The sequence below is a fragment of the Lissotriton helveticus genome (genome assembly GCF_964261635.1).
Source record: "Lissotriton helveticus chromosome 1_1 unlocalized genomic scaffold, aLisHel1.1 SUPER_1_unloc_40, whole genome shotgun sequence".
Lineage (NCBI taxonomy): Eukaryota > Metazoa > Chordata > Amphibia > Caudata > Salamandridae > Lissotriton > Lissotriton helveticus.
In genome coordinates, this window is record NW_027611682.1 from 125,867 (window position 1) to 139,315 (window position 13,449).

General features: G+C 45.1%; 1 pseudogene across 1 annotated transcript in view; it reads left to right on the plus strand.

Moving 5' to 3' along the window:
- Nucleotides 1-13,449, plus strand: part of LOC144806040 (uncharacterized) — a 142,014-nt pseudogene that overhangs the window by 7,700 nt on the left and 120,865 nt on the right. The window contains exons 2-3 of the transcript XR_013605664.1: nt 5,388-5,438; nt 7,880-7,998. The product of XR_013605664.1 is annotated as an uncharacterized LOC144806040 (transcript). The remainder of the gene's footprint in view (nt 1-5,387; nt 5,439-7,879; nt 7,999-13,449) is intronic.

The following is a 13,449-nucleotide window of genomic DNA, read 5'->3' on the forward strand; positions in this document are numbered from 1 at the left end:
TCTGATTGTCCTCTGTCCAGGTTAAAATGTTTGTATATAAAACTCTGCTAAAATTTTAAGGGTGTTATCTATGAGGGAGCTCGGTCTACAGCAACAAGGTTGTGTGCAATCGCCCTTTTTAAAAAAAATAGGAACGATCGTGCTAGTACACCATGTCTTAGGCAGTGGGGCATTGGTTAGAATATTAAAAATATTTAACAACAGTGGGGCCAACAAATCTGGTTTATATTTAATAAGATCGATGGGCAACCCATCAGGGCCTGGAGTTGTATTGCCCGCACTCTGACGTATAGCTTCCTCAACCTCGTTTATTGATAATGAGACACCAGGTGGCACCCTTTTCATAAAAGGGTCGGATTCAAAAGCAGGCTCTTGGTAAATAGTGGAAAAGTGACTTTCCCAGGTAGCGCTCATTATGTTGCAGCTGATGGGAGTTAACGGTTGTCCCATTGATCTTAACTCTTTAATGGTAGTCCAAAATATATTCCCATTATTTAAGCTGGCAGCATTAATGAGCGCATCCCAGTGCTCACCTAATAATTGTTCCTTCCTATTAGCAATAGCCTGCCTATATGTCAACCTTAAGGACTTGACCAAATCATTACACCTAGGGCTTTGAGATAGGGCCTTGCGGAGCTTCCTGTTGACAATTGAGCACTCCTGATTGAACCATCTAGGTTCGCGCAGTACTGTACAAATGGGGTTAGACAGCAAGGATTTAATGGCTGCACTGAATTCGGTAAAGGCGCTGATAGCCACTGGGTGTGGAACAGGGCCTCTAAACAGATGTTACTAAGATTCATGTTTCCCCTAACCATAGAACTGAATCGGTCTGCGTTATTAATGCCTCGCCTTACCAGCCTGCGGTTATCTGTGGATGGTGATAGATCTCCAGCACCACATTCTGTCTGAGGCGTTGGAACTGGAGACATCCGTAACATTATTTATATTGGGTTATGGTCCCCAAAGATTGTGGCCATAATTCCGGCTTTAAGCAAGCTTGCTTCTAAAGCGGGGGAGATAAAAAAACATTATCAATTGTAGATGAGCAGCCCCTCCCTCTGAATGTCGGTTCAGGGGGAGCATTATCTTTTGTAGTTGCATCAATTTCCATAACATTAATTAAGTTAAGGGTGTTCAAATGGTTCATTAGCTCTCTACCCCTAATGCATGTTTGTCTGCTGCTATGTGAATATTCGCTTGACCATGAGTAAGTTAGCTTAGCATTAAAATCGCCCCCCAGACAGATTCCTACTGCCTTAAAAGAGTCTTTGGATTTTTCAATAGATGCATTAAAATTAATCACATTTATAAAATGCATATTTGGAACAGAATGAAAATAATTGTTATAAAAATAAATTATCCAAAAGGAAATTACCCTATTAAATAATATGCCTAGAAAATTATTGTTATCTGTATGTACAGTTTTTATGCATCTCCCTGTCTTAATATTGACCCAGCTTGATAAAGTCCCCCCCCCCTGCTTGGGGGTTGTTGCTAGGATATTATGGCATTCAAACCCCTCAATATGCAATTCTTGTGTGGCCCATGTTTCCTAACACAACAGGATATCTTGGTCTTTAATAAGTTGGACCCAATCTGTCTGGTGAAGTTTAGAGTACAACCTTGCAACAGTCCAGCTTAAGATACGGAGGTCTGGACTTGCTGAGGCCTTCGTTTGCATAGGGGGCATAAGTGGGTTGTGGGAATAGTACACTCAGTTACTGGCAGGGCATGAGGTAACCTAATAGCAGGATCAGTATTTTCCCCAAAAGTTGATAGTCAATCTTGGGTCTCTAATCCAGACAAGGCCTGGAACCTATTAGAGGTAGTAATTCAAGAGGAATTGTAGGTGAAAGGAGCATGACTTGGTTCGTAGAAATAACCAAGGAATAGTGCACATATGTTAGTGCTATTCGGTGTTATAAATTCGCAACCCCTTAGTAGGTGTCTCACCAAAGAAGGTTTGCGAAAGTTAATTAGAATACTTTCTCCTTTGATATTTTTTGTAGATGCACTGACTCACCCAACCCTGCATGCCTAATAATATCCTTTATTTCGGATACATGGAAGCTTCTATGCCTTGATACTCAGTCCACACATTTATTGCATAGCTGGTCCCATGACTCATGCTGATCCCACTTTAAAGTAGGTACTCCTGCCAGTACCAACACATAAGGACAAGCAGCGGGCGGCAGACTCAGGATATCCTGATTAGCCATTCATACTTGGGGCGGCAGGAACATTAATGCACGAGGAACTAGACAACCTGTTCTTATTCGAACCCCTGGGCCTGTTTAACCTAGTAGCACCATCCCTGGTGGGGTTGGTATTTGAAATGGTTATTGGTATAGGGGGTTGTGGGGGGGGCACGTTTCTATCTATAGGCAATTGAGGCAGCCTCTGGATTGATTGTATATCGGGTGAAGAGTGATTGCGGGAGCAGCAACTCTGGCGGTTTGCGACACAATTTTTGCATCTAAAATACTCATACCAACACCAACTGTATCGATGGCCCTGCTCCCATCAATCTCTTTGATTTCGGCCACCTTTTCCCCCACTGTCCCCTTAAAACTCTTGGCTACTAAAATAGCCACCTGTCTTCTTATCCAGGGTAGATGAAAAGAACTGCTGGGGAAAGAGTTGTGACCTCATTCTATGCCAATCTTTGGAGAGGATCTGTGTTTCCTGGAGGAGGCACATATCTGCCTCCATGTTATCCAGGTAGGAAAGGATGGACCTCCTTTTATTGGGATTGTTGAGACCTCTCGCATTGAGAGTGAGAATTTTCAGTGTGGGCTGGGAAATAGCGTGTCATAGTGAGTGCACCAGCTTTGGCCTGTATTTGGGTCCCTGTGATCCCTCTTCCCCCTGAGCTCCCAACGTCTGCCCGGCCTCCATTGCCTTGTGATCCTCTCTTCAACGCCATTAACCTGCATACCAGTTCTCCACCCTCCCCCCCCCAACCCCAACTTAGAAACCCATTCCCCTCAAATTGTCCAGGACCCGCCATTCGTGCGTGCGCATCCTTGGAAGTCGGAATAGTTGGGAACGTGTGTGGCCAGTTCCCCGTGTCTCTACACTCCCCGTGTCTCTACGCTCCCCACAGACTTCTTCGCCGCCCACCCAGACTTGCAAATGTCACTTGTCTGTCCCTCAGTCGTTCACGGTGTCATCATGGGGGAATGTCTCCTTCGACAATGTCTCCAGCACTGCCAGTCTTTCTTGTGCCATGGTCTTGGGGTCCGATCTCGTTGCTCGCTCTGTGCTAGGCCTCCCGTAGACCTTATGTCATCTTTCTCGAGGAGTTTTGGTCTCTGGGCCCTCTGTCTCCTCCTGGATTGGATTCTCGATGCCTAGCACCTGGCAAGTGTCCTACATGGATCTGAGCTGGAGGAGTTTGCCCTGCCATACGAAAATCAGCCGGAAAGGGTGACCCAAAGAATACAGTATTCGTTGATTTCAAAGACGCGGGGTTGCCACTCGGAACTTTCCACACTTTTGAAGGGGTATTAGAGCCAGGTCCTGGTACAAAGCTATGGAGTGATCCTGATATCTTAGTGGTTGCTTGTCCCTGGCAGCATGTAGCATACACTCTTTTAGTTGAAAGTTTGGAATGTAAGCCAAAATATCCGGTGGGGGTGCCTAGCATGCTCCTGAAGAGACCCTGCAGGTATTGTATGATGTCTGGCCCTTCTTCTTTAGGGGAACTCCCTTCACGCGGATGTTGTTTCGCCGAGACCGATTCTCCAGTTCTTCTGTGTGTGCCTGGAGCTCGATCTGTTGAGCCTTGAGCCGGACTATCTCTTGCTGTAGATGCTCCACCTCCTCTTCCCGGGCTTGCTTCTGATCCTTGATGGAGGCCATACGGTCAACAACGGCATCAACATCCCGCCTTATCAAAAGGCGGGACGTTGATGCTGTTTGGGAACGTGCGGCCTCCATTGGTTATCTCCTTCATCTCCCCCGCTATTCCCTTTTCAGCGTCTGCAAGTCGCCTTGTAATGCACCGAATAGCGACTCTAAAAAGGCGTGGGTAATTGGGGCTTCAGAGGTGTCTACATCTTGGCTGATTTGTGTAGTTGGGGAGAGCCTCCCTTCTCCGCTGCCGGTCATCGGGAGCTTGGTCAGCTTCTTTTTTAGATTCTGATCCTTCTTGCTTCATGGCTGCTATATCTCTTACCACATCACCAGACCGTCCTGCCTTGTCGTGGGGGTCACAGCCCCAGTGGGTGGCAGTCACCGGGTTGTCCTCCCGCTGAGCTCCACTACGCTGTTGCTTGATGGTGAGGGCCCGAGGTGTCACTCCTTTCAGTCTCGTTCGGGCCTTGCTGCCTTCGACCGTCTGCTATTGCCCTGCTGGGCATCTGCTGCTTGTTCTCAATACTCTAAGCACTTTGCGCCCGAACCTGCTGTGAATCCCCCTGTAGGCCAGCAGCCTTATCTGAGCCTGGAGCACTAGATGTCTTCTAGGACCACTGCGGCTAATTCCTGCACCATGTGCTTGTAGGCCGTGGCCTCCGGTTTCCTCTGACTTGGCAGTCAGCTCCAGAGAGACTAATCCATGCCCGGGCCCCTCATCCATTGGCACCTTGTGATTCTTACAGCGTTACAGTTCATATCTCATTCTCCTTATTGGATTTTGTCATTTTGTTCAATGCACTTTACTTTATTTTTCTATTTCTATTTCGGTTTGGGTTTATTATTGTTTTGCATTTTGACTTTTAATTTTTTGGTTTCTGCATAAATATTTTACATATTACCTTAAGTTAAGCCTGCCTGTTTGGTGCTTAGGTACCAGGGGGTTGATCCTAGGTTAATTGAATGGCTTTGAAAGTTCACTCTGACAACGGTTGTGATTGTTCCTCATCTACCTCAAATAATAATTCCGTTTCTTACAGAAACAATCTGAAATTATCTGCAAAACAGGCAGTTGATAACCTACCACGGTTGAAGCACCATGTGGACAGATTGAAATATGGGACGAGTATTATGTGGCAATAGAACCTCTAAAAAACTTCAGATTACAGACGAACCAAGAATCGCGCTTGAATCTCACAACTTTTTGTAAACAAGGTAGTCAGGAAAGTTTGGCGAATATATTGCAGCTCTTTGCATTTTGACAGCCACAAGCAAATGTGAAAACAGAGTGGATGTATGTAGCAGAGATGAGTCTGTTCACCCAATGTGAGTGGTGATAGCCGCTTTGCTGGTCTGCCTGAAGTTATGATGCTGCTGACAGTAGCATGTCTGCTAAAAGCGATAGCGTGACTGGTGGAACAATAAAGCCAAATAAGAGAAAGTTATCTTCCGACATCGCAGTCTTCGTGACTGAGACCAGTAATACTGAAGACTCTGAGACTCATAGCAGTAATTTCTCCTTTCAGAGCGTTATTGCTGCAGATGGAGTGAAGCCAAGAAGTAAGCACATTACTAAGGTACCAACAAAGTTTCATATTGTTCATTTGTATTATCTGTTTCTCTTTTGAAGCTTTTGGAAATGCATTTTCTAGTTTTGTTGCTTTTTGGTTCGTTTTTTCTTGTAGGCTGTTACCTTTGGTTTAAAGGGAATGATGTTGTAGTGTGTGACCTTAATGCTGCAGTTTCCATTTCATTACCATCATTTGCTTACCCTGGAGAATCTCCAGGTTGTAGGAGGTTTGCTGTTCCAGAGTTCTTTCTTCAGCTTCTGGGCAGTTGTCGCTCTGTGGCGATCTGTGGTCCTGTTTCTCTGCTCTTCTTGTAGTAGCTCATATCAGAGCTTCATCCTCCCGCCAACGATAATAAGATGCCAGGCATCACCCAGCACACAACACAGCCTGTGATGGGCTACGTCTATCTGCTCGGTGCAGTTAGAGCGAGGATAAAGTTCTCCGGGTCTATCAGGCTGTGACTGTAACCTATGGGCTTAAGATGAAATGAAGAGCTTACCTCCTTCCTGAGTGGCTCCAGTCTGCTGTGTGCAGACCCGATAGCTGGCAGTACTCTGGAGTATGTATGTATAAATCAGATTATGTTGGAAGTAACCTGCAATATAGTGGCAGGCAGCCCCCTGCCATAGAGTAGGGTTTCTCATAGTATTTTATTTCCTGACACATTAATGGAGATTGTCTTTTAACAGGCAGAAGAACAACACTGACCATACATTTGTCTGGGTTTGTCTTTAAAATGATGTACACATTCGGAATGGCATTTCGTTCTGCTAGAATAATAACACAAGTTATCTTGCACTCTATTTTGTTGCATGGATTTTTGGCTGCAATGCATTCCATGTTTTATTCAAACGTGCTTTCTACAGGGCGCACATACATGATTTGCTGTTGTAAAGAAATAATGCTCCTGTGTACTGTGGCAGACTCAGAAATATTGAAAAACTTGATTTCTCTTTCAGCACTTCCTAGTAAAACCTTTCAATTTTTGAGTTAATCATTTGGCAGAAACATAACTTAGGACCATTAAAATAGTTGTGATGGAGAACATTCATGTGGGGTTAGGACTGGCTCGACCAGAGTGCTTGCTGACTTCGAGGAGTATGGAGTTGACCACCTTGCCTGTCCCGGTGTGGAATCAAGCCAGCGATGCTTTGCTGCAGGCTCATTTGCCCTGATAGCTGGTCAACAGTTTGAGGAGGAGGAGGTGAAGAGCTGGCTAAGTGTGCCATGAGGCTGACATTTCTGTACATCCCTGAGAAGTGAGCTTTGAGTCGATGTAGTGTTTCTCTTATACCACGTGCAATTCATTCTCTCCAAAGCCTCAAGAATTCCTGGGTGTGAAGGGCGGCTGATTCTGATTGGGTGCTTGATAGTTTTCCAGAAACTCATGTTCTTGATTGTTCATGTTTGTCAGTAGTTAATTAAACATGCCCAGGGGTTTTATCTCTTCAGTGACACAAGCTGCAATAAAAGTTTCTTTGTCGTTACAAAAAAATATGAATGGCCGACGAGCCTCTGTAGGTCAAAGAATGGAAGGGCTGAGGGACTGTCATTCATCTCACTGCTAAACAGAGCAGTGTCATGCTTCACCCTCACTCATGCCTCTGATTTTAACCAACATCGTTCAGAACACTGGGACTTTAGAACCCATCATTTTAATGAGAAAAGTAAAACTACAAGTCCCTTAAGCAATAGTGGTGGAAGGTGTCACGCATGACCTGGGACAACATCCGATTCAGCACATCCAGTTAAATATTTTTTTTTGTTTTAAATTTGTTTTATTGATTTTAAGAGCAACAGTAGACAATACATTGCGAAGGAAATGCATTAGGTATGAAAGGCAATCAAGACAGATAGGTACACAGTCTCTACCAATCAAATAGATGGCTAGGTATTGTTGACATAGCAAAGGTACAGTGCCTGGGTTGCAATTGTCACGTGTAGTGAGGCGATGATGTTGTAGGAGCAAAAACCATAACCAAAACACCCACCCAATCCCCCTTCCCCCTTCCCCATTCCCCCCCACACAGTGTGCCAAACATGTGAAACAAACACAGATGCAATCGTGTAATAACTATCGCAGTTACCCATGGGATCACGAGGAGTCATGTGTGGTCTCTGTGAGTCGTAGCAAGCGAAGGTATTTGGGGCACGTGATCTTGTTGAATTCTTTGGACAGGAGGGAAAGCAACGGGAGCCATACCTTCCAATAAGCAGCCGTAGAGTGTGTGAGTGTGGCATGGATACCATATTTTATGCAACCATCTCATGTGAGTTGGCCTGGTGTTGGAACCCCAGAAGGACAGAACGTGTTGTGTTGCGGCTTGCACGGGGATCCCCATCCAGTTCCATTTTTTAAGTATTTGACACAATATTGAATTTAAAACCTTTGTTTTTTTTATGGTCATGAGTCATCAGAATACTAAAAACGTGCCTTTTATTTTCAGGGTCAAATAAGTATTGGTCACCAGCTTGGAAGCTCTGTTCATTCTTCAGTATTTGTCATTGATCGCCACATGTGGCTGTTTTGGGTCTGCCCCTGCATCATTCCCGATAACTCACACAGGTAAGGAGCTTGTAGCAGTAACATTATAACCCCAAACTCGTCTGTAAGAAGTGCGCTCCGAGGCAGGTATCTGCTATGTAAATTTGTTAAAATAAAACACAGTTATACTGTTCCGGAGGTTCAGTCCCAGAGACATTATCTGTAACTGAACGCAGACACCCTAGGAAGCATGTGCTTTTAAGGCAAGTTGCGTTTACTCACCTGAAGGTGACATGCTTCATCATTGGGCTATACTCCTCACCAGGCCGGCACTACAATGCCTGGCGGGTACCACAAGAGGGCATTTTGTTGGAGAGCGTTTAAGAAATACGCCGGATGAGCATAGTAGGACAGAGGATGTTGTGTCATAAGATGTGAGATTGGTGAAAGTCTGAATATAAGATCAACTATCGACCAGTTGCTGCAATATAGTTAATGTGATCACCCTAGTCCATGTTGTCATTAAAAACAGTGGCAAAGAAACTGAGGAACTAATGGCCTCTATCACAGTGTGAAAGTATCGATCACCTATGGACCTGCTGGTAAGCTGGGGTCAATACTTCAGGTCAACTTTTTTCATGCCTGTGTAGTCATGGAGCAATATGTTGGCATTTCATCAGGACCAAATATGGGAAAATGGGTAAATGTGACCTAATCTTCTCCACCGCGTGAGGAGCTCTGTAACTCAAAGCCCTGCCCTGTGCATAGGTGATAAGGTGGCTATTAACATCTTACTACCACAGGTAAGCGCTGCCTAACAGAGTGCACTAGATAGGTAACCCTCCTAAAATTCAGGACAAACTGACTTATCCAATAGTGAAGACGCCGCATCAGAGGGCAACTGGTTTGAAAAGCACATGCTTCCTAGGGTTCCTGCGTTTAGTTAGAGATAATGTCTGTAGGACTGAACCTCCAGAACAGTATACTGTGAGTTGATTTATATGAAGAATGTGTATTCTGGACTGCCATTTTCCTCGTCATCTCTTATGATATGTAAAATAAAACACAACACACCTGGAGGCCAACAAATCTATCATACATTTAATGCAAAAATAGCAAAAGGCCAAGCAAACTAACAAGTGACAATTGTCTTTGCAATGGACGAGAGCATCCACCCTAAAGCAAGTTGGAGTATATAATGCTAATGCTCCCCATGTATTTTTATACACTTTTCTCCTAATACAAGTCAATGAAACATGAACACGTGATAGAAACAGTTACTGAAACGACACTAATGAGTAGGAGGCAGGATCTTACCTCAAGAGGAATGTGAGGAGTCCGTGAGGTACAGATAAAAGATACACAGACGAGCTGCAGAATTCACTGTTTCTGGAAATAACACTTCCGTTTGTCAATATTCAATTTACTGCAAGATGCAGGAAAGTGTGCATATGGACTTCACTAAATAAAATGGTTCTGGGCCCTAATAGAATCATGTAACTTTGCAGGCATATTAAAGCTAACAAACACATCAAATTAATATAAGAATATTGTAATTTGGTAATGTAATACATCAATGCACGTTGTGACAGTGATGTGTATGATGTGTAAACAATTATCGGTATTAAATAAACCAGTATATCCAGTTATGCTTTCTCAATTCCTTCTTCCTAGAGGCCACCACTGCTGCTAGCCAGCCGTATTCAGCAGTGCCACCTGTGACCTATAATCCTGCATTTAATCAATACCAAAGGTTGTCAATACTTCTAGCCAACTCCGGTCACTGGTGCCACTCGCACCCCACCACCCTTGGGCCTGTTATTCTTTTAGCCAGCTCCAGTCAATAGTGGCCCCTTGGGCCTGTATGTAAGCCTACTAGCCAGCTCCTGTTAGTATTGGCCACTGGGACTTGTTATCATTCTAGCCAACTTGAGTCATTAGTAGCACCTTGGAACTAGTGATCCTACTAACCAGCTTCAGTCAGTATTGACTCCCTGAGACCTATTATCCTGCTAGGTAACTCCAGTCAGTGGTGACCCCTGTACCTTAAATCCTGCTAATATTCAAAACCAGAGGTCAACTATACTGCCAACCAGCTCCAGTCAATATTGACATGTATTGTTACCCTGCTTGTAATGAATACCAGAGGCCAGCGTTGTTGCTCGCCAGCTCCAGTCACCAGTGCCCGTCACATATTATCCTCAATAGGATCCATGCCCAAGGCCTGTGCAGCTGCTAACCTGCTCTAGTCTGTAGTGACCTCCCAGACCTGTTATTCTGCATATAATCAGCAAGGCTTCGGCCCTAATAACACTCACCCCACATCCTTAACGTATAATAGCAATGTAATTTATTTAGTTACACCATACGGTAGGTACCGCACTATATCACTCGATCCCAAAAACAAAGAAAATCAAAAATTGCCTAACCGTTCAGCACTCCACCTTATCAAAAATGAACAAATCACACTAAGCACCATAGCACTCATCCACAACATGACAAGATACCACGGCAGGGATTTGGGGGCCATTAATCCTCTGTTCGAGGCATGTGCGCTGTAGATGCACATGCTTTGCATACTTCTGCCATCTTGTGTTGGGTCCAGATGTTTGCAAGTTGTTTTTCTTTGAAGAAGTCTTTTCAGTCACGAGGTAAAGTTACTCCTCCTTTCAGTGATAGTGCGCATGGGCATCGACTCCATTGTTAGATTGTTTTTTACCCCAATCGGGTTCGGATGTGTACTGCTGCACTCCGTAACCGCTCTTCGGGTTCCCCTCAGTGCGCAGTCCACTCTACCCTCAATGGTATTGTTTCAGTACGCGTTTCCCTGTTCTCCGCATTTCAAATCAATCGACTAACTCTCCATTTTCAATAGAAAACCTCGTGGGCAACCGTCGGGCCTTGCTGCGTAGGGCCAGCCATCTGCAAATGGAACGGACTCCATTCTATTTCTGTCCTGGGTGCCACGCCAATTACCCTCGCACCGACCTACATCGAGTTTGTAACTTGTGCCTCTCTCCAGCGCACAAGGAGGAAGACTGCGACACTTGTAAGTCGTTTCGGTCCAAGAGGACTCTACCCGATCAAGAGGCTCGATGGCGAGAGAGGCAGCGTCAAAGCATGCAACACACTCTGGATATCTTTGGGGAAGAATCTGACCAAGACGAGATAGAAGCGTCCGCCGTAGAAGAAGAGGCCCATCTCTATGCCAGAGCGCAATCGTTGGGGCATGTTGGGGCAGCCATGTGATTGCAATTCTACTTCATGCCAGTACCATAGACGACTGACCAAATGTATAGGTTATCTTGCGCCCTTCTGACATCTAAACAGGCCTAATAAACTGCATTTGGGTGTCAGCTCAATACTTAGTTGTGTGGCATGCGCCATTACTTCGATGGAGAAGTGTGGCTCAGGGGTTAGAGGCAGCAGACCCGGAAGCTGAGATCGGTCCTGGACCAGGGTTCAATTCCCTGCCTCGGCGGGTCTTGGGCTAAAAATTCCACGGACTCGATAATTCTCGCCCCGGTGCCTCCTCGACTCACGGGTTCACACTCTGCGACTCTGGGCAATAGCTTGCTTAATCTCCACAACGGCCCCTCGCGGCGGGATGCCTGACTTTCACCTTGTGGATACCCTGCTATCTCACAGGGGAATACCAGGAAGGGTTCCCTAAGCAAGCGCCGGGACACCCACTGCGGGTAGCTGTGCGCTATATAAGCTCAACTACATTTACATTTACATTTACTTCGACAGCTAGTTGCCAGAAGGAGTGTATTGCATTGCAGGACCATGGTTAATGTAAGGTATCAGCCCCCACATTGTTGTAGCGCAAGCATATATCTGGGCAAGACCCGACCATTCGATGAAGGTCTTGTGGCGTTAAGTAGGTTCTTCGCAGAAAATTATAATGTATCATTCGAAAATGGGCATTACTAGAAACCATGCGTATTAGTTCACGGGCCAGCTGCCAGTCTTGATCCTCCATTGGAATGTCAAAGTCTAAATTCCAGGCCTCTCGGTCCGTGTGTAGGGTCTACTGTATCTGATCGCATTGTTCTGTAAAGATGCATAATTAGGAGTCTACACGCACCATAGGTTAGCAGTATCTCAAGGGTTTGAGTATGCGGCGGAGCTGTCGGATAGCATGGCCAGGTGTCCCTATTTACATCTGCCATACCTGCATGTAGTAAAAATTGCCCCTGACTTAGACCAAACTCTTTGCGGGTATGTTTAAAGGGGATAAGTCTCATCTGGGTACAATTCACCCCATCAATCGCTTCCCCCTCCCTCCATGCCTGGAAGGACATACTGAGTGCCATCTGCCTGATTGGTTTTAATATCTAGATTGGGAGCTCCCTATGGAATGGTGCGCGCTTAAGTACTCTCACTACAAACCAATGCCATACTTTGGCCGTCTGTCGCACAATATATGGCGGATCTCTCGGTGTACCTGATTACTCCATTAACAGCTCTGGAAGACAACCAGCGTCCATCATTCCCGCCAAGTGCCGCGGCCAGGGCGACTGACGCTGGAATCTGGGGATCTCGGTTCGATCCCCGGATCCGGAGGCAGGTTAGCCCAGCACCATGTGACTCTGGGCAATAGCTTGCTTAATCTTCCCGACGGCCCCTAGCGCCTAGAGACCCTTACGGGTGATTGTCGCGCTTAAAAAATGTGGATTATTATTATTATTAATATTATTTCCCAACTAGGGTCTGTGTGGAGCCATCGAGCTGCGTGTTGCAATTGAACGGCATAATATTAGGGGTCCAAATGTGGGACCTCCAATCCCCCGCTGGTGGTGCACTGTTGGTTCTGATCTGAACCTTGTCCAATACTAATCTTAACTTCCGAAGAATGATCTTGTAAGTAGATGTTGCCTATACGTATGTTGAATGTTTTCTTCACCCCATAGGTTAACATTGCAAAGTCTGGAAATTGCACTAATTGTCCACGTTTTATATTGAACAGAATTTCTATTGAAAAACGTATTTACTCAAGATGAAATTCTGTGGTTCTGCAAAATAAATCTAACCAAGTGTAATTTTATAAATTGGTGTCAGATTTATTCAGAGTGTGTGTCATTTATTACCACTGTGTGTACAACAAATGCTTAAAACTACCCTCGCATACGTCTAACTCTCCCCCACACTACCACAAAAGAGCATTAGTATTATCTACTTTAGCCTCTGTAAAATCTCTGGGGATCCACTGTACTCTCTGCACACTATACCCCTTTTTGGTATAGTATAGTGAGAGCCGACTCCCCACGCTCATGTACTCACACACACTCTGACATAGACAGACAGACACAGACACACACACACACCCTCTCTCTGTCTCTCTCTCCCACACACATCCTCACACATACCCACCCTACCTCACATCAGAAAAATATATATAACGTCTAAATGACACCTTCAACTAGGACCATTAGTAAATAGGTTCATGCAGAATTCAAAAGATCCTACTTGTGAGGATATCTGTGCAGTCATCCCCATGACAGGAAAGAAGAAATGCAAATGAATGAA